Genomic DNA, 26,338 nt, shown 5'->3' with positions numbered 1-26,338 from the left:
TAAGGGAGAACACAGATAAGTTTATCCGTGTCCTCTTCTACATGTTGCTCTGCCAAAAGAAGATTTCTATTAGCATATTTTGCCCTAAGGAAGGCCTGCCTAATCGCTCTTACTGGATAGCCCCTATCAATAAAACGCTGCTCAAGGTCCCTGGCTGCTATCTTAAAGTCCTGCTCATCTGAAGATATTCTTCGAGCTCTTAGAAATTGGCTAATAGGGAGACTGAATTTGAGATGGTACGGATGATGGCTAGAAAAATAGAGAAGAGTATTACGAGACACTGGTTTCCTATATAATTGTGTCTTCAACTGTAAATCTTGTTTAATAATCAAAATGTCTAGAAATTCTATTCTTTCCATACTATATACGGGGGTGAACTGGAGATGAGGATTCCTTGTATTGATCCAGTCAAGAAATTGAGATAGCTCATCCACTGACCCTTCCCACAGAAAGAATACATCATCCAGGAACCTCTTCCACAGGGTAATCTTTTCAAAAAAGGCCGAAGTATAAATTTCATGTTCTTCAAACCGGCCCATATACAGGGTGGCGACCGAGGGAGCTAAAGTGGCCCCCATCGCCACCCCCTGAATTTGTTGATAATACTCCCCTTCAAACATGAAAAAGTTATCCTCAATAACCCATTTTGCTAGTTGGTACAGGAAAGAGGTACTAATCCTGGGAGTTTGTTCTCTCTCATTCAAACTCTCTTGTATGATTTCAAGAGCCTCGTGCTGGGGTATCTTCGTGTATAAAGACACAACATCAAGAGTAACTAGTATTGTCTGAGCAGTCATATATTCTTCTTCAGATAGAATTCTTAATAGGTGTGATGAATCTTTTAAGTAAGAAGGGACAGTGAGAGCTTTCTTAGATAAAAAAATGTCCAGAAACTTAGATAGAGGTTCCAACAGAGAACCTCTAGTGTTAACGATGGGTCTCCCTGGTGGAGCATTTAGATTCTTATGAACCTTTGGCACAAAATATATAGTTGGAGTGCGAGGATATTTTTCCAGTAAAAAAGCATATTCTTTCTTTGTAAGCATATTGTTCTCATAATGGAATGTAATCCAGTCAAAAATCTCCTTCATCAGCCTACTTACTGGATTTTCTTGAACCAGCCGATACGCCGAGATGTCAGACAGTTGCCGATTCGCTTCATTCAAGTAATAATCCCTATCAAGCACCACTGTAGCTCCTCCCTTGTCTGCTCTCAGTATCATAACATCTCGCTTCTCTTTAAGTTGCAACAAAGCTTGGTGCTGACCGTATGTCAGATTATATTGTAGTCGCTGTTTCTTAAAGGAGGTTTCATATTCAGAAATGCTCAACAATACTAGAGTCCGGAAAACTTCCACTGCTGAATCCATCGGTCCTGGGGGAGTCCATCTAGATTTTACTTTCACCAGGGATACCTCATCTTCAGGATCAAAATTCACCTCCTTTGCAGAAAAAAATATTATAAAAAAATATTTTCAACTGGATTTTCCTTAAAAATTTATAGAAAAAGATTTTTAATTGAAAAAAGTCAGGGTGCTGGCAGATTGCAAAATTTAAACCCAGTTCTAACACTTCTTGTTGTTCTTTAGTCAATATAGCTTTAGAGATATTCACCACCGTGGAGTCTATTTGGTTCTTCCATTGCTGGGGGGCTTTCCTCTGTTCCTCTGCGTTCCCCTGGCTCTTCCCCTGGGGCGACCTCCTCTCAATGGGCGTACCTCGTCCCCCGAACTTTTCGTAGAGGGGGGGTCCACTGATTCACCACTCGTCACATCCGATTCTTCTGAGGATGCATTAAATGCAACTTTCTTCTTCAGAGGGGCTGGGAGGGTTTTTTTTATTCCATGTATAGACCCTACCCATTTGGTAATCCTTTTCGTCTCGCTTCCATTTTCTAATTTTTGTCTGTTTAATGGAATCTTTAAACTCAACTAAGGTGTCCTCTAATTCATTACGTTATTTCTCAAATACCTCTTTGTCTATATTCTCTTTCATTTGAAGTTCCATAGAGACTGTTTTAGATCTTAATTCCAGCTCTATGTCTGAGGTAGTTTCAACCAGTAAAATCATTAGGTCACGTGAACATCTGTTCAATATTCCTGTCCACTTCTCCATAAAGGTCTTCTCCACCACCGCGTCGGGCCTCGTGACGCTGTTGCCACGTAGTACAGTGATCCCGGGCCTGTAGATATAAAAGCTTAGCTGAAGACGCCGCCGCCATCTCTAAAGACAGAGTGGTCATAAGGGCTGACGGCTTATTATTGGGTAAGAAGCATGTTATCAGAGTGATTCTTTATAAAGTATATGGGTCACTGAGATAGCGATTTTGTTTGGACAATGTCTAATGTAACTTTTGCTGTTTTTATAGGGGAAAATTCCTTGATAAAGCTATTTCTAGCGAAACATGTCGGTATGACATTCCCCTAGCCGGAGACCACATCTAAAAGCTAAGTGACAGCTTATAAAACTATAAAAATATTAATTTTAAAGCGTTGATAAAAATGCAGAAGTGAAGAATATATAATAAAACTATTAGAACTATTGGGACCCGATGACGAGTTGACACGTAAAGCTTGGTACAATGAAATGCTATTGAGTTCCAAGTGGTGCCGCTGAGGATCCTTTGATTAGAGAATGACATGGTGACAAAATTCTTCACCGCTCCCATCCCCACGGATAACCGCGGGAAACCATCTCAGAGTATGAATGGGCACAACCACTGACCCCCAAGACTAACACTGCAGTGTGTCCATATGGCAAGAAGGGAGTACAGTAGTGTGGGTATTTTGGGGGTGGAATTAGGGAGGGCCAAAAAATAGACATACAGCTCTAATAGCATAATGGGAAGGTTCAAAAAGATGGACACCTATATTTAGTGGTCACTCCTACTTGGCAATCCACAGTAGAGAAAGATGCTTTGATTGAATAGTACTCCACTGAATAGAGGCAAAGGAAGTAGGTATTTTTCTGCCCCTGGAGTGTTCACAATTAGAAAAAAAAATTTACAAAAATTACAAAAAGCTATAGTGGAACTTTGACCATCAATCTGGTTTTCTGCTCTAGCTCTCAGCTGGATACTTTAACCATTAGGCTATTCTTCCATGTGAATAGCTGTTTGGCTATTCTATAGTAGCCACACAGCTATCCATGTCCCTCATTTTGCCCTATTCAAAATTTGCACTGGGTCTTACTAAACGGCACTATAAGATTTTTAGTGCGGGCTGGCAAGGTATATGTTCCAGCGCTCAAAGGAATTCTATAAGCGTTGGAGCATTTACCTCACTGGCCCATGCTAAAAACCTCTACCGTTGTTTACTAAAAGGAGCCCTTAGACATTTTAGTTTGTAAAATGGATGCTCATGCTGGATATTTCCAGCACATGGACATCCATCTCACATATATTTTAAAATATATATGTTCTAAAATACATGCGACATGGATGTCCATTTGTGAAACTCTGACTAGGACACCCACATTCTCGGTTTGACGTCCTTTTAAAATGGCCCTCCATGTATCAGTTTTATGGCTAGATTTATTAAAGTGCACTTCTATGTTCGCACATGCTAATTCCTTTAGAAGGCAATTCTCTAACTGGTCACCTCTGTTTTGGTGCCCCAAGGCTGCATGGCAGGAGCCTGTTCTATAATGGAACCAGGACTTCCTCCTTGCTACCCTCCCACTTCTTGATTTCTCATTCTCAATTCTTCAGTAATTGTTCTTTCATGAGGAAAGTGTAGAATATATTATGTAGATAATAGAAACAAACTCATACTTTAATGCATTTGGACTTTTTTTTAAAATGTGAAAATATGCAAGAGAGTGAAGATTTTTAACAAGATACTGTAAATAAAAAGAAAATATTATTCCACTGACATTTTGATTTGCACAGGTTTTTATCAAAGTGTTAAATAAAATGTTCTCTGATTGTTCTTGTACGATTGTAGTATATGACCTTCACTTTATTTTAATTGGAGTTTCTTTCTGTACTTTGATTTTATTTATTTATTTGTAAGCTGAATTAACCTGTTGCAAATGCTTGGCATCAAGTCTTTTAATAAACACATGCATAATAAAGAGGTGATTCTATAAAATAGGCACTGACATTTACATGCTGATTATGAGCATAAATGATTCAAATGATGACATACGAGGGGCCACTGAAAAGTTTTAAGCCCATGCAAAAAGAGAATGATGCGGAGCCGTGAAACTTACAAGTTATTCCACACTTTTCTTCATTGACACTTTTTATTTCAATTATATGAGATGAAATGAAGTGTCAAGAAAAGTGTGGAATGACTTGTAAGTTTCATGGTTCCACAGCATCTCTTCTCAGTTAGGCTGAGAACTTTTCAGCAGACCTTCCTATTGTGAGGTCATAATGCCTCATTCCACCAATGCCTAAGAGCCAACCTCATTGGTGATGTCACAGTGGTTTGGTTTCCCCGCTTCCCTACACTTGTGCCCATTTACTAGATGCATTTATCTCATTGAAATGAAAAGTGTAAGCTTCATAGCTCCGCATTATTCTCTTCTTGGTTGGGCTGAGAACTTTACAGCAGCCTCTCAAATACAAGTACACATATGCACATATACAAACATAAATGTCAAAATTCAGCATAAGTGTTTTTCTATTAGCACATGCATATCCTACATGTATCTTTGGTGTTAAAATGTGAGCATTTCCACCAGCTCTGTGGCTGAAATAAGCGCTCATACCTAAATTAAAAACATTATGGTAAACTATTGTTATAGGAAGTAAAGTAGGTGCCTACCACTGTTCCCTCTAAGTTGAGTGGGATTTCTCTACCTACACTCCTTTTTTTTTATGTCTTTATTCATTTTTAAAACTTTCAACAAGTGTAACATAAGATACAATCATTTTATACTTAACATCACTTAATATACCATCAGAGTTTAATAATAACTTATAATAACTTTATTTTGTATACCTCAGTACCACAGCAGTTCAGAGCGGTTTACAGAGGAAGAGACTGTACACAGACAGCGATGTCACAGAAAAAGGCTTTTGAGTTACATTAGCAAGTTAAGAGTAGTCAAGTAAATCTGGAGGCATTTCAGAAGTACAACAAGGCAGGAAGTGAGTCAGAGAAATGTATCAAAGAGATAGGTTTTAATTGATTTCTTGAAGATTTGGTAGGAGGGTGCATTTGAAATGAGGGTGGTTAGACATTTATTCCATTTGCCTGCTTGGAAAGACAGAGTTCTATCAAGCAATCTCTTGTAGATACAGCCCTTCAAAGATGGAAAAGCAAACAGGTAGGCACTACGTGTGCAGGTGGTGCTTAGAAATTCTAAATGGTGCGACAGGTAGATTGGGGATGAACCTGTTAAGGTTTTGAAGCTGAGGCAGGCAAACTTGAAGATGATTCTTGCCTCCATCGGCAGCCAGTGCAGTTTTCTATAATACGGGCTTACATGATCTGACTTTTTGAGACCAAAAATGAGACGGACAGCAATATTCTGAATGACTCTCAATCGTTTGATGGTTTTCTTGAAGGATCCCAAGTATATGATATTGCAGAAATCTAAGGTGCTTAAGATTAGAAATTGAACCAGCAGCCTAAAGGAGAGGAAGTCAAAATAGTGTTTGATGGTGCAAAGTTTCCAAAGGTGCAAAAGCATTTTTTAACCTGAGCATTGGTGTGGTCTTCAAAAGTCAGGCATCGGTCCAGGATGACTCCGAGGATTTTGATAGTAGAATTAATTAAGTAATTTAACCCGTTTAATTTCAAAGAGGTATTAATTACCTGGTATTAGGTATTAGGAACCTGGGCTCTCTCCAACTATTCTGCAAGCAACTGAAAACTTGGCTCTTCTCTAACATGAAATTTTATTTCCCCCTTACTCTTCCATTCTATATATAAGCTCATGTAAACCTTTTCCTTTCTCTTCTTATATTTTAAGTTCTTGTAAACCGTGCCGAGCTCCACTTCCGTGGAGACAATGCAGTATATAAACAGGTTTAGTTTAGTTTAGTTTAGTTAGCTTGTAGTTAGGACTTGCCAAGAAAACCTTGTTTTTTTCTGGGTTCAGTTTTAATTTGAATTGTGTAGTCCATTGTTCTACCTTAGTGAGGACAGATGAGGTGAATTGTTCTGTCTCATGTGTCAGTGCGGTTATGGGAATGATAATTGTGATGTCATCTGCGTATATATACAATTTCAATTTTAAGTTAGATAACATATGTCCTAATGATGCCATGTAGATGTTGAATAGAGAAGGGGAGAGAGGGGAGCCTTGTGGAACTCCACAGGAATTATACCACGATTGGGAGAAGGTTCTGTCACAGTGAACCTGGTAAGTGCGGTTTTTTAAGAAGCCTGTAAACCAGTTTAGTACCTGTCCAGAAATGCCAATAGAATCGAGGCATCTAAACAGAATCGAGGCATCTAAACATAATGTCATGGTCAACAAGGTCAAAGGCACTGCTCATATCGAACTGAAGTACCAGTGCGCTTTTTCTCCAGGAGAACAAATGGAAGAGGTAATCAGTCAGCAAAACTAAGACTGTTTCCGTACTGTAATTTGTGCGAAAACCGGACTGAGAGTCGTGTAGAATGTTGAACTTCTCTAAATATTTCATGAGATCAAGGTTGACTAGACCTTCCATTAGTATGAGGAAAAGTGGTATGTTGGCAATGGGTCTGTAGTTGGCAGCTGAAGAGACTGGCTCCTTGGAGTTTTTAATAATAGGAGTCACAAGGATGTGGCCGAGTTCCACCGGAAAGTGGCCAGTGGACAAACATAGAGAAACCCAGTTGAAAAGTTCAGCTTTGAAAGGAAGGGGGCAGATTCCATGATAGACGGTGGGCAGTTGTCTAATAGGCAATTGGATTTAACATATTTAGAGTAGAGTTTGAGAAATTGATTCCAGTCTGGATTTTTTAAATGATTCCAGGTCATGTCAGCAATTGAACCTTCATTTTCTAAGACAGGTTGGTTAATTATTAGATCTATGCTGGTAGCTACAAGAGACGATTTCAAATTATAGATATTTGTGGCAAAGTAGTCAGCTAGGTTTGCAGCAGAGGGTGGGAGATCTGTGTTAGAATGTTTATGTAGATCAATATCAAACAGAGAATTGACTATTCTGAAAAGTTATTTGCTGTTCAGCGAAGGAGAATTAATTGTTTGGGAATAATGTTTACAACGCTTTTCTTTAATCATTCTTTTATCCTCTTTAACTTTTAGTCGCCAGATGAATCTGTCTTTATCTTTCCCTGTTTTACACCAAGTTCTTTCTAATTTACGTACTTCTCATTTTAGAGCTAATAGATCAGCATCATACCAGCTGTCTAAAGAACAAAGTGTTTTCTTACGTAGTTTCAATGGTGCAATATCATTTAGAACCCGATCACTGAAATTTTTCCATCCTAGGATGAAATTTGGATCTAAGTCAGAGTTGGATATTAAGTTATAGTGCGTTGGCCTCTTGTCCAAATCGTTTTCACTTTGCGATTGGTCCTTGGTTTCCTTTTGGGTTGTTTTTTAATCCAGCATAACTTAAAATTACATAGAAGGTGGTCCGACCAAGGGGTGTTAGCCCAGGTTTCACCTTTAAAACTTACCCTGGGGGTAGTTGGAACATTGGAAAGAAATGCAATCAAATCTAACTGGTGACCTTTCCTATGGGTTGTAGTCGGAGGTGGCTTGGAAAAGCCTAGGGATGTGAGGAAGGAAAGTAGATCTGCTACATTGGAATTCTCTTTCTGCTTGAGGTATAGATTAACATCGCCGGCTAAAAGATTGTAGGCGCCAGCTACCGAGTTTGTAAGGAGGAATTCGTAGAGGTCTTCTTTTGCTAGGTTCCATTTTTTAGAGGGCATGTAAAATATCGTAACGATCAAATTATCTATACAGTCCTCTTTGGATATTTTGCAAGTGAGAATTTCCAGATCATTGGTTAGTTTAGAGTCTAGTATTTGAAACTCAAAATGATCTTGGAGGATTATTGCTAAACCACCACCTCTTTTGGAGTTTCTTGATAGAGGAATAATTTTGTAATCTAAAGGTAGTACATCGCCTATGATAGCATCCTGATCAGAAATTAGCCATGTTTTGGTTAGAAGTAGAATATCTAGATGGGTTTCTTCCAGTCAATCTTTGACTAATTGAGCTTTGTTCCTAACCGAGCAGATGTTCAGATATGCTCCAGAGATAATGTACTGTTCCGAAGGAGTTGGGAACTCAGCACATTGTAGGTTTTTTAGGAATCGTTTTCTTTTGGGCGATGGTATAGAGGAGTGGTGGGTGGCATTAACTACAGAGATTGGGAAAGGACCTGTTTCCGTGCAATCATGAAGGACACGAGGGGGGGCAAAGTGATTTTTCAGGCCCAGTGATTCTATCCCATGTAAAGTAGGTTGGGATTGGTTCAAATGTTAAGGCTCTTGAAACCCAACCTCTCGTACCTAGCAAGTAGAAGAGGAAAAAGGCTATAAATTTTTCTGTACAGTTGGTCATGTTGGCCCTGAGGTTAAAAAGAAAGGTTTAAAGAGAAAGAAACTAAAACCTACCGATTGAGGGGAATAGGCTGTCCAGGCATGCAAGTATTTATTGGATTATTCAGTCATGCAAGGGCTTAAATTATCTGGAATCAGGTGGATTGGCTAGTCATGCAAATACTTATTAGATTAACCAGATATTCAAATACTTATTAAATTATCCAGACTTAGGTTATCTAGTCATGCAAATACTTATCAGTTTGTCCGGTCAGAGCAACTCGGGGTGGGGGGGGAGGGTCTCACAAGACAGGAGGAAGAACGATCGAAGCAGGCTCCGGTTAAAGGCTCCCTCCCCCCTTATACCAAACAATTGTACTTAAGCACAAGAAATCATAAAGTATTTCCTCCCCCCCCTCACCACCCTGGAAGTGTATGAATAAAGGGAAAAAAATAATATTCATTCTGTACAATATTTTGTTAATGGCTCCCAAACATCCCTAAATTTCTTAAAATGCCCCTGCTGTATGGTTATTACCTGCTCCATTTTAAAGATTTGGCATAACAAATTCCACCAAAAATTATAATTCAGCTGAACCCAATTTTTCCAATTTTTCATAATTTGCTGTGTGGCAACCTCTGTCATGATGAGCAAAAGTTCATTATTATTAGAAGAGATTTGACTCTTGGCTCTTATAGAAATACCAAATAACATAGTGTCATATGATAATGCCACCGGATTTTCCAGTAGATTATTCACTTGGCCCCAAATGGATATCCAAAAACTAAGTATCAATGGACAATAGAATAAAATTACACTCCTACACTCCTGCCAATGAGGGGTGTTATTTTACTATAACACTTTCAATAGTGAAGGATAAGCAACCTCTGCAGGATTCCAGGGAACCTGCCCTTCCTTAGTGACTGAAAATGCAATATTGAAGCATCACCCCCAACTGGCAACAATGCAGTTGGAGGACTCCTGATCAGCTTAGGAAGCACAGTGGTAGCTACTTTCCTTTATATAATCTGCTCCAATCAGATGCCTTCTAAGTATCTATATTTAGGTGCATTGTTATAGAAATACACTCTAAGAGGGATAGTTATCAAGGTGCAATATGGTCATAAAATGTTAATAGACCCTTAATGCATGTTAAAGGGCACAAATATGCATTATATTACTGTAACACATGTTAATTTAAGTTATCATTAGTTATCTACAATGATATGTAAAATAATTCAAATGCATGCAAAACAGCTAATTACTATGCAAATTTAATAAAGTGGCTTGGGGTGATTTCTGGCTTGGAGGAGTAGCCTATAGTCTTGGGGCAGCCGGCTTAGAATCTGTTGTGAATATCTCTGGTCTCTCCCTTCAAAGAGCTGCCCTCCTTAATCAGGTGCCACCACAGAGCTGCCCTACAAGTATCCCACTCCTCCAACATCTGCCAGTCTCCTGTACCTCCCCCCCCCCCACAGGCCTTCTTTATTGGTTCCCTGGTGTTTAGTAGATCAGAACCAGAGTAGTCTCCTGCTGCTCCTGCTCCTTCCCAGAATCAGGTTCAAACTGGCACTGGCACACCCTAGAAGTAATGCTTCAAGTGGTACCATTTTTATCCCTGCACTTACAAGAGACAGGAATGGGAGTGGTCACTCCTACCCTAACCCACTAGATACCAGGGAACTATTAATGAAGAGGGTAAGGGAGGTCTTAGGGAGAGTGTTTCAGGGGAACTGTTTGGGGGAACCTTTTTTTTTTTTTTTTGGGGGGGAGGGGTAGGTGGCACCAGGGATATATCTGCTTAATTTAAGGTGCCAGCTGGTTATATCAAATTGTGGCTTTGTGGCTTGATACTCCTGGGGCAATATAATAATGCTGCTTGTGAGGTTAATCACAAGAAACATTATTGTTGTACCACACAAGTACTGTAACTTATCTGTGGTATATTAGGGTGGGGTAAAGGCCTAACTTTTATCACACCTTGCTAATTTTTCCCTAATGCCCAAATTTTGTAAATGCTGTTTTGAGTTGCATGTGTAAATTTGGATGTACGCCCAATTTGCAAGTGCAACTTAACTGAATAATGAGCCAATTATAACTGCTAGTTAGCTTTGCAACAAGCAATTATTAGCATTAATTAGATTTAAATTGAATTTACACATGACACCTAAATATCTTTGCATTTCTGCACATTTTGCCAAAACTGAGTAATCTTAGACTATATTATCTGAAACACTTAGCACAAGGCATTGTTATACTTCACAATAAGGGCAACTGGTTACTCCAAAGTACATGGGGGCTAGATTCACGAACCTGCCCGATCGGGACCGATCCGTGTCCGATCCGGGCAGGTCCGATGGATCCTTCAAACTCCAATATGCAGATGGGGGCGATCGGAGGAACGCCCCCATCTGCCGGAACGGATTGCTGGTGTGCGAACCCGACGCATGCGCAGATCATCGGTAGATGGTCTGCGCATGCCCGTCTGAGCCGCAACTTTTTAAAAATAACTTTTAACTTTTTTACTTTTTAGCCCAGCAAGCCCGTGGTTTTAAAGCACTTTAAAACTGCGGGTTAAAACCATGGGCTCGAAGTACAGGGAAAGGCAGGAGAGATTAAGGGTGGCAGGTAGGAGAGATCCGGGGACAAGCAAGGCGGTGATTCGAGGCAGAGCAAGCAGGAGAGATCGGGGAAGAGCATTGGGGTGGCAGGAGAGATTCAGGGCAGCAGAGAGAGATTTGAGCAGGGCAGCGATTTGGGAGAGAGCAGGGCGGCGATTCAGGGCAGAGCAGGCAGGAGAGATTCGTGAGGGCAGAGAGCAGGGCTTCAATGGAGCTGGAGAATCAGAAAGACGTTTGCGACTGGTCCCCAGAAGTCGCTTCTTGGGTTGATCGGCCAGCCCAGTCGGTTTTAAAAATATCATTGGTGAATCGCGTTCCTGTCTACTTTGCATGTGTTTCTCCTCATTTGCCTTCACGGGTTGGAAGCAGATCGCAGGACAGGTTAGTGAATCGGGCCGGAGGGAAATCTGGTTGCAAAGGGGTCGCAAACTGATCGGTTTGCTTTGTGAATCTAGCCCACAGAAGACATGACCTGCCTGAAAATAAATTATTGGGTTGAAGTTCAGCTTGTGCCAATCAGCATTTTTTAAAAGAGCTTAACATACTGAGCTAAGGTAGATCTGGATATTCAGTGCTGAACCTAAGAAGAGTTACCACACCAAGCTGTTGGAAGTTATACAAGTCTGCCAACATATAACTTTTTTCAGTGGGCCATGCTCCACCCTAGGTTCCTGCACCCTCTATACAGTACATGTGCACCAGTTCCCTTAAATGACTTATTAAAGTTGCAAAGTTCTAGTCATTTGAAGCCGATATTTAGCACTATGAGTATTTAGCCAGCCAGGATTGGTTCCCGGCCAGCTAAATAGTACATGAATGATTATCCCGTGATATTCAGTGGAAGATAGATGGTTATCTCCTGTTGAAAATCCAGCTTAGTGGATTGGCTGGTGACCAGCTATGTTGTGTCACATAGCCAGTTACTGCCAAAATTCAATGGCTTGCAAGCTAAATTCACCGGCCAGATAGAGTTGCCTAAAAGGGTCGTTTGCCTTTGGCCACTGAAACTTTGCTGACTAGCTACAGAATATTGGCCTAGCTGGCTATGTCTCGGCAAACTATGCTGCCGGCACTGAATTGAGATCACTGGTGATCTGCTGCAATCTGATTTATTTTTGGTGGGGGGGAGGGGCAGGGATTTTTTCTTTTTTTTCTACAGATCTGAGGTTGTGGAAAAGTCATTCTTTTATGTTAAAACAATTACATGCTATTTATCTATTGATTGATAGGACTAAGGACTTAGCACTCAGTGACAGCTAGAAATCAATACTGGCATCAAAAGATTGAAAAATAGGGAAAGCAGGAACCTACTAATCCTTAATACTCAGTGTAAATAAAAGCTGATGAAATGGTATCAAAAGTGACAGCAGACAAAAGTGTGTTAAAAGGTCTAATCATATGTATTATCCTGCATATGTAAGAAACATTTATGATTTAAAACAATATAAATTATAGTCACAATTCCAAATAATAAATGGAAAAAAAATAGATACATTATCTCCACTTTTGTGTTTGTGATCCTGTTCTTTCTTTATACACCTTGGGGCTCATTTTCTAAAAAACGAAAACCATTCAAAAAGTTCACAAAAGGGCAGATGGAAGGGTTGGAGTTTTTTTGACACACCTTTCAACGAGTCAGGAGTGGTACCGGACAGAAGACTGGAGAAGGGCGGACGTGGTCCCTCTCCACAAAAGTGGAAGTAAGTAAGAAGTAGGGACTTACAGGCAGATAAGTCTGCCTTCTGTGGTAAGCAAATTAATGGAAACACTTTTGGATTACAAGACCGGTTGCAACATGGTAGGTAGGTCTTGTCAAACAAATCTGATCAATTTCTTTCACTGGGTGACCAGAGAATTGAATAGCGGTTGTGTGCTTGATGTGGGGTATTTAGATTTTAGCAAAGCCTTTGACAGTGTTCCATATAGACGTCTAATAAATAAACTGAGTGCCCTCGGGATGGGTCTCAAAGTGACGGGCTGAGTCAAGAACTGGTTGAGTGGAAGGTGACAGAGGGTAGTGATCAATGGAGATTGTTCTGAGGAAAGGGATGTTACCAATGGTGTGCCTCAAGGTTCTGTTCTTGGGCCTGTTCTTTTTAACATTTTTATAAACGATATTGCTGAAGGGTTGGGTAAAATTTGCATCTTTGCGGATGATACCAAAATCTGTAATAGAGTAGACATGCCAGATGGTGTGAATAACATGAAGAAAGACCTGGCAAAGCTTGAAGAGTGGTCTGAAATTTGGCAGCTAAAATTTATTGCTAAGAAATCCAAGGTCATGCATTTGGGCTGCAAAAACCTGAAGGAACAGTACAGTTTAGGGGTGAAGAACTTATGTGCACGACCGAAAAGTGGCCAAACAGGTTGAAAAGGTGATGGCGAAAGACAAGGATGCTAGGTTGCATAGGGAGAGGTATGGATAGTAGGAAAAAGGAGATATTGATGCCCCTGTATAAGACTTTGGTGAGACCTCATTTAGAATATTGTGTACAATTCTGGAGGCCGCACCTTCAAAAAGATATAAAAAGGATGGAGTCGGTCCAGAGGAAGGCTACTAAAATGGTATGTGGTCTTCATCATAAGGCATTTGTGGACAGACTTAAAGATCTCAATCTGTATACTTTGGAGGAAAGGCGGGAGAAGGGAGATATGATAAAGACATTTAAATATCTATGTAATGTAAGTGCACAAGAGTCATGTCTCTTTCATTCGAAAGGAAACTGTGCAATGAGAGAGCATAAAATGAAATTAAGAGGTGATAGGCTCAGGCGTAAACTAAGGAAATACTTTTTTACAGAAAGGGTGGTAGATGCATGGAACAGTCTTCCAGAAGAGGTGGTGGAGACAGCGACTGTGTCTGAATTCAAAGGGGCCTGGGATAGTCACATGGGATCTCTCGAAGAGAGAAAGAGATAATGGTTACTGCGAATGGGCAGACTAGATGGGCCTTTTGGCCTTTATCTGCCATCATGTTTCTATGTTTCTACTGCTATTTTTGAACCTATTTTTTAGAGGACTGTCTTCTATGCTATTCACCAACAGTGCATCTAAATCTCAAGGGGGTGGGTTGAAAATATGGTTTGGGTAGAACTAGGGCAGGCTTATGATTTGGACACTTTTCTGCAATAATGGAACATTGTAGTAAATGACCAGGGCACAATTTGGACGTTTGAGGATAGACATGTGCACAGTTGGTTTTGGGTGGGTTTTGGAGGGCTAACCATACAGTATAAGGGGATTATGTGTACCTTGGACTTTTTATGTGAAGTTCAGTATAGTGCCCACCAGGGTGCTCCAAAGCCCTGCTGGAATGTCTGTGTGGCCAGACTACTAAAAATGCTGGACCCTCCTATATTCAAATGGCTTGTTTTGTGTGTTTTTCTTTTGGACTTTTTTTTTTTTTTAATGGTACAGAAATAATGACACATTCTGCACAAACACATTTAAGAAATGGCTATTTTCAAAACAAAAAGACAGATATTTTCCTGTTTTAAAAATGGTCATGTTCACTTCTGAATTTTTTGGACGTATTCCATAAAATGTCCATAACCAGATTTAGATTCATATCAAAAGGGCCCCTCCTTATTTCTCAAAAACTTATAGTTACCACACCTTAAAATGGCTTACTGCGGGGTACGTTGAGGTTTCCCATGATAAATTGCAAGTGTCTCTGCAATACCCTATGGGGAAAAATATATTTTATATGTTTTAGTTGAGAGGGTGAGTCTGTGGGGGCAAAGAGTGGGTGTTCCTGTCTTAATCAGTTAGGGTCAGATTCTGCAACTGGTGCCGGCATTGGCCAGCACCTCCAAAAACGGCGCCAGTGGCATGTCAATCATGTACCAGTGCCAGATGCAGAATCGCAGCCATGTGTACAGTAGATGCCGGAAATGTAGGCCAGGATTTTACTGGCCTACATTTCCAGTGCCTACTTATGAGAATTGCGTCCACAGGAACTCCTACCGGTGTATATTTATTTGTTGTTTATTTATACAATTTTCTATACTGTTCTCCCAGGAGAGCTCAGAACGGTTTACATGAGTTATTCAGGTACTCAAGCATTTTTCCCTGTGTGTCCCGGTGGGCTCATAATCTATCTAATGTACCTGGGGCAATGGGGGATTAAGTGACTTGCCCAGGGTCACAAGGAGCAGCGTGGGTTTGAACTCACAACCCCAGGGTGCTGAGGCGATAGCCACACGCACTTCTGGTGCAAGCCACGCCTACTTTAACCGTAGGCGCCTCTGTGGACGGGACATCAGTGGCCTTTTCTGCAGGTGCCTATATTTTTTAAAAAAATTAGTTTCTAATTGGTTTTAAATGATGTGGTCAATTACCGTGTCATTTATCACCCATTAAACTGATTAAGTTAGGGGGCGGTAGGAAGCCTACAGCCGCCTAAATTTTAGCGTCCCTACAAGAATCAGGCCCTTAGTGTGTTGGCATTGCTATGTACTAACTACTTAGTGCAGGATTAGCACATGAGCCCTTGCCATGTAAGTCCTTTGGGGCAAATTGTATGAGGCGCCTATCTTAATTAGTAAATCGGCTTCAATTATGAGCTTTAACAACCTCATAACTGAAAAAAAAAAGTATATTATTTATTTGTTTAAAACATTTATACACCGCTTACAAATCTAAGCAGTTTACAGTTAACATACAAAATATTTTAAAACACTACATCTTATATCTAATAAAAGCTGCTGCTGCCCACATTACTGATCATCTTCCTACCTATTCTACTGCTTTATCACAAATCAACCATCAATCATACGCAATCCTTTCACACAAACGCATCACCAAAAAGCTGCGTCTTCAAAAGCTTCTTAAAAATATCTATCTTCTGAGATGCGATTCAACAAAAGATAGGCAGCAATCGAGTGGCACCCATGACGCCTAACAGTAACATAGAAACATGATGGCCGACAAAGGCCAAATGGCATGTTTGAGGGTGGAGAGTGGCTTAGGGGCTGCTAGGCATGATCTAAAGGACTTAGGTGCCTATAATGTAGGCCTTTAAAATGCTAGCCTACATTACAGGCACCTAAGTTTTAAGTTAGGCACCACTAGGTGCGATTCTATAATGGGCGCCTAAGAGTGATTGACATGCAATAGGCACCATATTTATAGGCACCTATCTTTTAAAGTGCCAATTACAGAATCTAGCCCTTTATGTCTAAAATAGGTGGTGGTAAAATCTCATGCCCTAATTTTTGTTAATGGCCGCAGATTAAAGGCAACATGGACACATGTCTATTATTGAGTCAGAAAATGGAAAATCAGCCATTTTCCTGACCTCGGTAGAAATAGTCTTAACGCATGTGAAAGAGCCCCAGAAGGGCACATTAAGGCCACGTTTTGCCACAGCTTTGAAAAAGGGCCCCTTTGTGTACTGAATTACTTTGTTAAAGGTTCCCACCCCTTTCAAAAGATTGGGTGGATGCTTAAGTGAGTCCCTGGAATAGTTCCCATCTAGATAATGACAGAGGGACAAATTTGTCCCAGCCCCTGTGGAATCTATTTCCAGCCCCGTCCTGTCCTCGCGAGGCTTGTGCAGATGATAACAGAGTTTGCAGGGATGGGCCAGGGACAGAACTTGTGGGGATGGAGATAGATGCCAGTCATTCTCTATTATCATCCCCCTCTCTACCAGTTAGTGGAAGTCATAAATGCCAGGTGTGAGGACTGAGAGCAGTGGCCTAGGCACGATCTTCCTAAGAGTGCGGTGGCACACCTTCTCCTATCGACTGCACACTCGCTTGCTCGCCCGCTCGTTCCCCAATCCTCTCCTTAATGCGCACACCCCTTGTCTTCCCCCAATCCTTTTTGATGCTCTCTCTAACATCACCTCCGGGACCCGCGCCTAGGAAATGACATCAAAGTGGAGCCAACACTGATGTGGGCAGCATGCTGCTCACACCGGAGAAGTATTAAAGGTACAGGGAAAATGAAGGCGGCATGCACACGGTAGGGGGGATGGGGAAGAGGGCGGGGAAGGGGCACCGCCACCCTGGGCACTGCTCACCCTTACTTCGCCACTGACAGAGAGCTAGAAATGAGGGCTGATGCAGTAACCAGTAGTTTATGCTTAATTTTCCTATGCTACTCTCACTCCTGATTCATGAAATAGGATTAGCACAGGAAAAACAGTATAAAACTATGGTGTTATAGTCTTAACACAGTGGGCATGCAAAATGCATAACTAATTGCTCCCAATGTTAAAAAGCTGCACAAAAATCTAGCTCCGTGCTAGTGTATAGATAAAGCATAGGAACAGAGCATTCCTCAACCATAAAAACATTCCTAGCAGCCCAAGTGATCCCCCTGTCCCCCAAAACATCAGTGGTGGCCTAAGTGAGCCTCTGACCCCCCAAAATGTCCCTCGTTACTTATGTGGAATCTCCTGCCCCCACCTCTACAAATGACCCTGGTGGTCAAAGTGTGCCCCCCTTCTGAGCTCCCTGAATCAACCACCCAATCCCTCACTTTATTTAAGTTGGGAGGCAAGAACAATACCCACTCACTCCTACCTCCAGGCCACCTTCTTGAAAAATAGTGACTTCTCACCCTGCATGGACACCTACTGAGATGGGTGGTATTTCTGTTCCTTGACAAATCAAGTTTCGGAAATGCTGTAGCAGGAAGCAAATTTTTAATTATATCTTTTTTTTGTGTGTGTTTGGCATGATCCTCTAGGGGGCAATTCTATAACTGACCACCTCCATTTAAGTGCCACTGTGGATGGGCAGTAGAAGCCTATTCTTTAATGGAACTAAATACCTAGATTCCATTTTAGAATGCTGGCAAAATATTTTCTGACTAAAATCTTAAGTAAAAGCCAAAGTGAAAACAGATGTGCCATGCCCCGCCCCTAACCTGCCCATGCCCTGCCCATGTCCCGCCCCCGCCTCACCCATGTCCCACCCCATTTATCTGTTATCTTCTTTACTTCTTTATTTCCACTTGTATTTCTTTTTTTTAAAAAAAAATTCAAAACAAACAAAGATTAGCATACCAGGGCACAGTTTTTCTTCTATGCAACCCCCAAACATCTCTGAACAAATCCCCCTTCCTTCCCTTCCCACCTACTTACCCAGGAATTTAACTCTGAACACTTTCCATGCATATATGAAAGTGTTCAAATATTTGTAAAGCAGTAATACAATCTGAAATATAAGTCTATATTAATAACCAAGTTTACAATGCCTCTCGACTGCCTCACTCTACATCAACCAACTGTAACCCATATGTGTATGTATAAACAACCAAATCTGTAACTCCTCTAGTACGTTACACTCCATGTATGTTAACTTGCAACGAAACAACAAGGCAATTAGTCCACCAAAGAATCCAACATGAAACAAAGAAGATCGGCAGAAAATAAGGAGATTCAAATCAGGTTTATTCAAGGTGCTCCCAAGTACCATGCCTGATGCATTTCGCCAAACAAGGCTAGTCAACGCTAACAAAAAACCATGTCTTTCATACAAACAGGTCACAGAAAACACCTGCACCTAGTATGTAAAAGGGGGGATAAAATAGATAAAGGTTAAATAAAACCACCAAGAAGCTGGACTCTGCATACAATGCAACACCACAGAAACAGCGATGCATGTCCCCTAAAGCAAAAAAAATAAATAAATAGAAATTTTTTTTCTGCCTTTGTCTTGTCTGGTTTCTGCTCTCCTCATCTTCTTGTTAGTATCTTCCTTTTACCTTTTGTCCTTCTGTGCCACTTCCAGAAACTATATGCTTCCCGCTTCCATCTTTCCCTTCACCCTCATTGGTCTGCCATCCATCTTCTTCCATTCCCTCCTCCAATGGTCTGGCATCTCTCTCCTCTCTTCTTCCCTTCCCTTTCCTACATCCCCATGGTTTAACATTTCACTCTCTCCTCTCCCTTCACCCCACTTCCATCAGCATCAGCCCCCTTTCTTTCCCTCCAACCCAATTCCATCCAGTATCCTTCCCTTTCCCTGCACACAATTCCATCAGCATCTGCCCCCATTCTCTCCCTCCACCACCCTTCCATATCACGCTGCCCCACCATCCTTCCCACTACCCTTCTATACCATCCTGCCCCCTTTCTTTTCCTCCACCACCCATCTATACCATCCTTCTCACAACCCTTCCATACCACCCTGCCCCCTTTCTCTCCCTCCACCACCCTTCCATGCTCCTTTCTCCCCTTCCAAACATTGCTGCTGGCTCTGCCCTCTGAGCTTCTTTGCCCAAAAGCAGCATTATAACAGCTGACAGCAACGCCCCCCCTCTCCACCCGCAGCAACGGCAACGGGCCCCCCTCCCGGCAGCAACCTCAATACAGCCGGATCTGTTACTGGAAGGTCCCGCGATGACTGTTTCTGCTGGTCCATCCCCTTCCGACATCACTTCTTCTGGAGCAAGTGACGTCGAAGGGGGATGGACTGGCAGAAGCAGTAATCACGGGACCTTCCTGTAACAGATCCGGCTGTATTGCGGTTGCTGCCAGGAGGGGGGCCCGTTGCGGTTGCTGCCGGGAGGGGGGCCCATTGCGGTTGATGCCGGGAGGGGGGGCCCGTTGCCAGCAAGGTGAGTCGTTCTCTTTCAGCGGGCCCCCCCTCATCGTTTCGGGCCCTAGGCACGTGCCTAGTGTGCCTATTGATTAATCCGGCCCTGCAAATGGTAAAATATGCACTAATGTAGGTAAAATATTAGATCATAAATAGGTCATCTGGTTTTACATTTTAATCCATAACCACCCATATAACACTCCAGATACTAAAAAACGTACTCCCCCTCCTCCTTTTATGAAGCCACATTAGGGTTTTTTATCGCCGGCCGCGGCGGTAAAAGCTCCAACGCGCATAGAATTCCTATGATCATCAGACCTTTTACCTCTGCGACTGGCGATAAAAATCCCTAATGCAGCTTCATAAAAGCAGGGTTAAGCAGTTGTTTGTTGGATAAATACATAGAAATCATCCACTCCACCCAATATTCTTTCATCCCTTTTCTGTCCTGAATTTGCCACTCTGGTTTTGAGTGTGTGTGTGTGGGGTGGGGGGTCTTCTGAGCTGATAGCTTCTCAGCTACACAAAGGTGTGTATTTGATTTTACAGGAGAAAATATCCAGCCATGACACCTGTGCCTTAAAAACACCAAAATTTACAATTTATTATCTCATAAGAATAGAAGTCCTGATCAGAAACTGTATACATTTGCCCCATGACTTATTTATTTTCATTAGAATTAGTCCCCTAATTCTATAAAAAAAAGCGCTAAAAATTATACATGCTAATTTGGTCCTGTACCCAAATTGTATGTGCAATTTAATTGCATAAAAAGCTAATTAGTGTTGACAATTGCCGTTTTTTAAAAAAGCAATTATTGGTGCTAATTAAAATCCATTGCAAGTTATGCACATAAATTTAGGAATGGGTCTGTGCCTAAATTTTACATATGAGTCAAAAAGAGGGCATTAAAATGGGTGTGTCAGGGGCACATAATTGTAGAATAAAGGTATCCATGCCTAAATTTAGGCACATTAACTTGTCCATACCAGACCATTTAACTCTATAAGTTGCCAATCAAATTAGCCACAATTGCAATTATCAATATTTCATTAACTTTTCTTGAATACATCTTTCAGTGTTTTTGCCACTTATTTTGTTATTATTATTTTATTCTACTCATTTTGTTACTGTAATGAATATATTGTGGTGCTTTCTCCTGTAATGTACATTGTCCATATGTATTTGATGGTCTGCACCATATGTTTTATTGTGGTCATGTAAAATTTAAGTTATAAAAATTTTTGAACTAAAAAAAAACACCTTTCTTGCATAAATTTAAAATATTTTTTAGGACCTTCAGAACTGGCTCTCCTCTAGGACATTGTGGGGGCTCATAATAATAATTTTAAAAAAGTCTAAAAAGTGGCCACGGTTCGCTATTGTGGCAGGAGAGATGAGCCATCTCTCCTGCCATGATCCACCTCCCACCTGATTGGATCGGTCAGGAGGGAGCCCAACCCCTCCTGCCCTTACGTAGGCCCCCCAACACCATCCTCCCAAACCCCGATCAGCTCACCAAACCCCCCCATCCGCTGACCCCAGATATGCCCCGCCGACTCCGTGACTCCACCCTCCACCCCTGATACTCCCTTTTACCTTAAAAGAAGTTGGATGGGTGGGGTTGGCGGGTGGGGAGATTTGGCGGGCCGATCGGGGGTTCGGGGGCGATCATGTGGGGGCTGCATCGGGGCAGGAGGGCTTGGGATCCCTCCTGCCTGTATCAAGTCAGGGGGGTCGCTGGGGCAAGATGGCTTGGGCTCCCTCCTGCCCTGATTGTGTCAAGGGGTGGGAGGTGGATCGTGGCAGGAGAGATTGGCTATCTTTCCTGCCACGATCGTTGCTGGGGGTGGGGAGTAGATTCTGTAACCGGTGTTCTTTTTGACAGACACCGGTTACAGAATCCAGGTTTTAGGCGAAGGACTGGTCCCTCCTTCGCCTAAAAGCTCTTGTGTTGGGCGTTTGGGATTTAGGCTTTTTTTTGTTGATTATCATGTTGTTAGTGTAGACGTAGTGGTGGTCTGGGCGTTTAAACAGCTGAATGTAGAGGCAGGCCATTATCAAAAAACCCTCCTTTTGGATTTTTTTTTTTGAGAATGGATATTTTCCCTGCTTCAACTTTCAGCGTTTAGGGCCTAGGCCAAAAAGGGGACTTAGATGTTTGTTTGCTTTTATTATGCCCCTCCACATTTTCTGTCCATATGTGCATCATATTCTTCATTGGCCCATTTTTACCATCAATTTTTATAACAATGATGAATGACAGCCATATGGACCAAAAATATAGGGCTCTTTTTACAAAATGGTGGTAGCGGCTGCTGCTGCGGTAATCGCTCCAACATCCATTGGGATTTAATAGGCCTCGAAACATTTGCCACAAGGCAGCTGCTACCACAGCTTTGTAAAAGGGGGGAGGGGGATATTATCCTAGAGAGACAATTCTGAAGGTCCCAAAATATTTTACAAATATTTAAGAAATGTAATTGTCTATATTTAGATTTGTAACTTATAAATAGAGTTAAATGGTCTGGTATGGACATATTAATATAATTTACTGATATTATCCAGAGTAACCCCCCTCCCCCCACCCCGCCTTTATCAAGCTGCACTAGAGGTTTTTAGTGCAGGCCGGCGAGGTAAGTGCTCCGATGCTCATAAGAATTCTATGAGCATTGGAGCATTTACCATGCCGGCTCATGCTAAAAACCTCTAGCACAGTTTGATAAAAGTGTCCCTATCTGAATTATTGACCTGATCCTAGATAAATAAATGTAGGCACAGGTATTTTGCATCACATTTTCATTGGTGCAAATGGCTGCACATACATTTTATCTGTGGTTCCCAAGCATAAGCTCTAATCTATAAACCACACCTAACTTTAACTGCGGCTCATAGAATAGCGCTTTTTTCGGTGCAGATTATTTGGGAACTATACATAGAATTTTGCCCCAGTTTTACAAAGGTTTTAATTGCCATCCTTTTAATCTTTGCTAACTGAGAAGCTGCATTTTTATCATCCAAATAAACTGGTTTATAAGGCAAGCACATTTGTTACTAGGTAGGCATAATGTTTGCCAATAAAGCTTACTGAAATGAGCATGAATGGGCTGCATATTCTGACCATGGCACTTTTCTATCAGTTCATTGTTTTTATTATTTATTTTTTTTATTGGTCACCTTTGCTTTCAATAAAGTATACCACAGACCCTCAATGAGTGAAAGCCATTTGAAAGCAGAACTTTGGTTATTTCATGCAGCTTTCACAACTGAGCTTCTTGATGAGATTATATCATAAAATTAATAGCTGTAATGCTTGAAAAATAGCCTAGCAGAGCAAGAATATGATTCCAATTGCTTCATTTTAGATGAGACAAGGTAAAAGAAAACACCGTAAATATTAATCAATACCCATGGCAGATTGTTTACCACAGGAGATTTATGACCTTGAGCTTTTGAATTATTTGGAGCTAAAATCTGAAGAAAAAAAATAACTTTTTGCTCCAGCTAATTGTAAATCAAAAGGGCTGTCGGGAAAATAAAAAAAAAATACCTTCCCTATTAATCTTATGGCTAAATAAGATTTTATTTTCTTGACTGAATAAAGCAAAATCCTTGGTAAAGAACTTTATAATAGTTTCAAAACTTCATTTCAAAAATTATGTGGCACCATTAAAAAGCATGAAAGGTCAATAAGCACTATGGGATCAATTTATGTGAACACTATCCCCATCATTCTGTAACAGCTGCCTAAATTTAAACAAAAGTTATACATGTAAATATATACAATATTATCCAAGCAAATTAGTGCACACATGTCTGTAAGTGGCAGGCACACACTTAGCAGTGCTCTATATTAAAAACATAGTAACATAGTAAATGGCGGCACATAAAGACGCGAGTGGTCCATCCAGTCTTCCCAACCACACATGCTCCATAAATTAATTTAGTTTAAATGGTCCTTTGTCTTAGATATTTCTGGACCAGAAACCCAGAGCCCTGCCCAGTAGTGTGCTTAGGTTTCATCTATTGGAGTCTTTATCAAAGCTCACTCCAGCCCACCTTAACCATCCGATCCATCGAAGCCCTCTACAGCACATCCTCAACTGAATGACCATATACGGGACACAGGCCGTGCAAGCCTGCCCAGTACTGGCCTTAGTTCCTACAATATATACTCATTATTTTCTGATTAGAGATCCTCTATGTTCATCCCACGCTTGTTTGAACTCTGTCACCATTTTCTTCTCCACAACTTCCCTTGGGAGCGCATTCCATGCATCAACTACCCCCTCCGTAAAGAAGAATTTCCTAACATCACTCTTGAATCTACCACCCCTCAACCTCAAATTATGCCCTCTGCTTTTACCATTTTCCTTTCTCTGGAATAGATTTTGTTCTACGTTATTACCTTTGAAGTATTTGAATGTCTGAATCATATCTCCCCTGTCCTTCCTTTCCTTAGGGGTCCTTTTACTATGATGTGACAAAGAATGGCCTTAGTGTTCACTTATGCAGGTCTTTTTCATTTGCTTAGGCCATTTTTCTGCAGCTAGAAAATGACCAATTTCCCATTTTCCCCAATTCATGGTAATTTGCTAATGTTGCCATCAGCACAAGGCCTTTAACAAAAATTAGTGCATGAGCTCTTACAGCCACCCATTGTGAAGGTGGTAATGGCCCACATGCTAATACCGCACTAATTAGCATGTGGTAATTTATTTATTTCGTCTTATAGCCTATTCTCCCCAGCAGCCCAGAATGGGTTACAAGAGCACAGACTTCTGACACAAAGTTAACATTAAACAGGGATACAGTAGGTGGCATGTGCGTTTTGAGCCCAGGTGGCCTTGGCAACAAAGGCTAATATTGAGCAGGAGGACATTAGGCGGATTACGCTAAGGGGTCCTTTTACTAAGACGTGCTAGCCATTTTAGCGAGCTGTATATTAGCGTGCACTAAACACTAACGCGTCCACAGAATTTAATGGACGCGTTAGCATTTAGCGTGCGCTAAATCAGCTGGCGCGCCTAAGCAAAAGGATCCCTAAGTGTCCCAGGTGATGGAACTGTTGTGTTTTGGGATGAGAATTGAATTGTCTTCACAGCTTTCCTGACAGGTAACAGATTGTCTATTGCCCTGGTGGCAGAGGGGAGCTGGTTCCACAACTTGGCAACGCTGTGCAAGTATGATCGTCTCCGAGCAGTTTCCAAGTGGAAGCGGGATGCAGGCTGTGCTAACTGATTTCCATTGTCATGTTCACTCTTTGCCCCCAAATATATCACTTCCAAGAAAAATTCAGATATTTTTTAGCATGTGGTTTGCATATGAGCACTGAGATTTACTGTACGATGACTCAATAGGTCTCAATTACCTTGTCATTTGAGCTAATTGATTGAATTTAGGTTAGGCACAGATTTCAGTTAGGCATCACTAGAGGACCTCAATTACTGTGCATAACTAAGGTGCCATTTATAGAATCAGGGGGAAATTCTATAACTAGAACCTAAATTTAGGCATCAGTAGGCACCCAATGTTTAAGTAATTGAAAAATGCTGTCAGAAACGGCAGTGTTGAAGCGCCTACCAACACTTAAATATAAGGCGGCTGAAATGGCCTCTGGAATCGCAGCTAGATAGCCGTTTTAGGCCAAAGTAGGCATGGTCAATGCCAGAAATGGTATTAGGCCAGCTACACTGGCTACACAGCCGCAAGTCATGTCAAGAAAAGTAGCTGAAATATAGGCCTGTAAAACTCTGGCCTACATTTCAGCCGCCTTTCTTTGCCGCTAGACTGCAGCAGTGATTGTGGCAGGGGAATTCCTCCTCCACCATCAGCTGAGAGGCAGGGACTCTCCTCAAAGCTGTGATTCTGTAATCGGCACCCAAGTCGGATTGCCTGTCAATCATTCTAGGGCGCCGTTTACAGAATCGTGACTATGGGGGAGTCACTGCCGCTCAGCTGATGGAGGAGGGGAGAATTCCCCTACCACAATCTACTGAGCGGCTGGGTCAGGGAACCCCTGAACTCCACCGCAAGGCAGCCAGCAGGAGGGATACCCACTCCCTCCCGCTGCCACCCCTGAACCCTATAACACTATTCACTGCAGGAGGGATGACCACTCCCTCCTGCCGTCACACCCGCAGCATCCCCGGCAAAAGGGAAGCCACCCTCCACTAAACATCCCCGGCAGAATGCTGGTCTATAAGCTGTGCTTAAATTTAGGCAAGGTTTATAGAATAGCACTTTTTTACCTGGGAACTGTGACTAAATTTAGTGTGGTCATTTGCAACAAGGAAAAAGTGATTTAAATGCCTGGGTCAATATTCATGTTTGGCAATGTGCTAGATGTTTTAAGTGCTGGTAATTTCATTTTCATTGCAGGTACACATAAAATTATGCATGAACTCTGGTATATGTGTAGATCCAAAAAATGGGTAGAGATGAATTTTTAAGAGTAATCCCAAACAGGCATGCACTCTTGACCAGGGCTTTCCAAACCTGTGCTGGGGTCCTCACAACCAGTTGGGTTTTCAAGATATTCACAATGAATATTTATTGGAACAATATGCAAATACTGAGTCTCCAACACATGCAAATTAATCTCATGTACATTGATTGTGAATTTCTTGAAAACCTAACTGGCTGTGAGGTCCCCAGCACAGGTATGAGCAGCCCTGGGCTAGATGATTCAGTACCTGC

The 26,338-nt window shown here is 41.5% G+C and overlaps 1 protein-coding gene across 1 annotated transcript in view; it reads right to left on the bottom strand.

Moving 5' to 3' along the window:
• Positions 1-26,338, bottom strand: part of LOC117355665 (coiled-coil domain-containing protein 102B-like) — a 251,047-nt gene that overhangs the window by 27,916 nt on the left and 196,793 nt on the right. The window lies entirely within an intron of this gene.

Source organism: Geotrypetes seraphini, chromosome 2 (genome assembly GCF_902459505.1).
Source record: "Geotrypetes seraphini chromosome 2, aGeoSer1.1, whole genome shotgun sequence".
NCBI classification, from domain to species: domain Eukaryota; kingdom Metazoa; phylum Chordata; class Amphibia; order Gymnophiona; family Dermophiidae; genus Geotrypetes; species Geotrypetes seraphini.
Note: the sequence above shows the minus strand (reverse complement) of the source record. Positions and strands in the feature narration are given on the sequence as shown.